Raw genomic sequence first — 2,500 nt, 5'->3', positions numbered from 1 at the left:
CCTAGATTCTAGGATTCACATAGATTATATAAAGGGTTTAGAAAGTTGGGCTTGGAGTATGTAAAGAGAAGATAGATTTAAGAATTCACACAAACAAAAATAAATTGGATGTGGAGTGTGAAGGATGAAGAATTGAAGACATTAAGTTTCAGTGGTGATGGATTAGTTAGTGGGCAATGATTACCTGTACGATGCATTAGTTAGCAAGTCATTAACATATTTGTACAACCAATTGATTGCACACACACAAATTTATCTCCAAAGTGACATGTAAACGATTTAGTGGATTTTTGACATGACATGGACTACCACGTGGCAGCCACATCAGCAAGGTAACACGTGGCACTTGAAAAAATCAATTTAGTATTCTTCTGCCTTTTATTTTTCTACCTTATTCCAGTTAATTAAATTACTTTAATATTTTTAATTCACCAATTTATTTTTATTTTTATTTATATTTCTGTCTAGGCGCAAGACTGGGCGGCCAGCAAGGAGTCGAGACAGGGAGTTAATTTTAAAATTGATTTTTAAAAAATGATTTATTTATTTATTTCCACCTATGCGGAAGACTGGGCGGCCAACGAGGAGTCGAGACAGCCAGGAGTCGGGACTTGGGCAAGGGAGCGGGACAAGAGGTCGGGACTCGCGGCGGGACAAGGAAGAGGAGGAGGAAGTCCGGGACTCGCGACGGGACTGGGACTCGCGCCGGGACTAGGGAGTCGCGGCGGGACAAGGAAGAGGAGGAGGAAGTCCGGGACTCGCGACGGGACTGGGACTCGCGCCGGGACTAGGGAGTCGCGGCGGGACAAGGAAGAGGAGGAGGAAGTCCGGGACTCGCGACGGGACTGGGACTCGCGCCGGGACTAGGGAGTCGCGGCGGGACAAGGAAGAGGAGGAGGAAGTCCGGGACTCGCGACGGGACTGGGACTCGCGCCGGGACTAGGGAGTCGCGGCGGGACAAGGAAGAGGAGGAGGAAGTCCGGGACTCGCGCCTGGGACTCGCGCCGGGACTAGGGAGTCGCGGCGGGACAAGGAAGAGGAGGAGGAAGTCCGGGACTCGCGCACGGGACTAGGGAGTCGCGGCGGGACAAGGAAGAGGAGGAGGAAGTCCGGGACTCGCCACGGGACTAGGGAGTCGCGGCAGGGACAAGGAAGAGAAGGAGGAAGTCCGGGACTCGCGACGGGACTGGGACTCGCGGCAGGACAAGGAAGAGAAGGAGGAGGTCCGGGACTCGCGCCGGGACTAGGAAGAGGGGAGGAGGTCCGGGACTCGCGACGGGACTAGGAAGTGGGGGAGGAGGTCCGGGACTCGCGCCGGGACTAGGGAAGAGGAGGAGGAGGAGGAAGGCCGGGACTGGGACTCGCGGCGGGAGTAGGTAGTGGGGAGGAGGTCCGGGACTCGCAGCGGGACAAGGAGGAAGTCGGGGAGGAGGGCCGGGACCAGGAGTCGCGGCGGGGATAGCAGGCAGGACAGGGAGGGTGGGTGGTCTTCCACAAAAAAAGTGTGTCTCGGAACTTCCTTAGTGCAGTAGGACGGGGGCCTGCCGAATCCCACAGAGAGTACTATGTGGGGAAGGGTTCCTCTGAAGCGTCTCGGGAAAAGTCGTGAGGGGGTGACGGTTGCTCGGTGCCTACGGGTCCCGACTGCTCGCTGCCTTCTTTGAGCCCAGTACCGACGTTCGCAGGGGGATACCTGGATACTACTGGGGTTACCTGGATACTTCTGGCGTGTTACCTTGGATCAGTGAGGAGTGGGGGTTAGTTTCCCGGCGACGCGACCCTCTGAGGAGGTCCCGCGGAGGGTCGCCGAGTATTATATGGTGAGCTGGCTGTCAAGGATTGTGAGTCCCGCTGCCAAAATTTTTTTTGGTGCGCGGGCGACTGGAAAAAGAGGGTTGGTCTTGTGCCGATACGCGTAACGTCGCAGCGAGTCCCAAGAGCTAGTAACCATTTTTGGCGGGGGGCGATGGCCTCGGTATTGTCAAGCCATTCTCTCATTCATTTGGGAGGGTGGGGAGAAGTGTTTGCCGAGGCCGTTCAAGCTCCGCCTGGTCGACCACCACTGTGACCGCCACCGCGCTCGATCTCTATTGCAAGCTCAGGTGAAATTCCTGATAAACTTGGAGGGGTGTGGGACGCGTTCGCAGTGTGGGCCGAGGAGTCATAACATCCCAGGTCGGAATGTGAAAATGGAACTTCGAAACCGGTGAGAGTTCTCTCGTCGGCTAGGGGTTTCACAAAAGTAACATTTCTATAAATTTCTATCCGACCCCTCCATTAATTTGGAGGGGCGATGGGCCCCGGGATTGGACATACTTCTTGCTGATTTGTCTTTTGAGGAAAATCCTTCGCGGTGATGGTTACTTTTTCATTTTTTAATGTGTGTATCGGCCTCGTCGGTTTCTCTCTTTCCTGGTCACATTCCCGAAAAAGGCCGCAGCACCTATGATTCTCTTCCGGGGGTCTAACTCTCCCTCTCTCTCTATCCTTCTCTTTGTCT

This window comes from Physcomitrium patens, chromosome 26, assembly GCF_059467195.1.
Source record: "Physcomitrium patens ecotype Gransden chromosome 26, ASM5946719v1, whole genome shotgun sequence".
Classification (NCBI taxonomy): Eukaryota; Viridiplantae; Streptophyta; class Bryopsida; order Funariales; family Funariaceae; genus Physcomitrium; species Physcomitrium patens.
The sequence above is the reverse complement of the archived record's forward strand: the minus strand, read 5'-3'. Positions refer to the sequence as shown.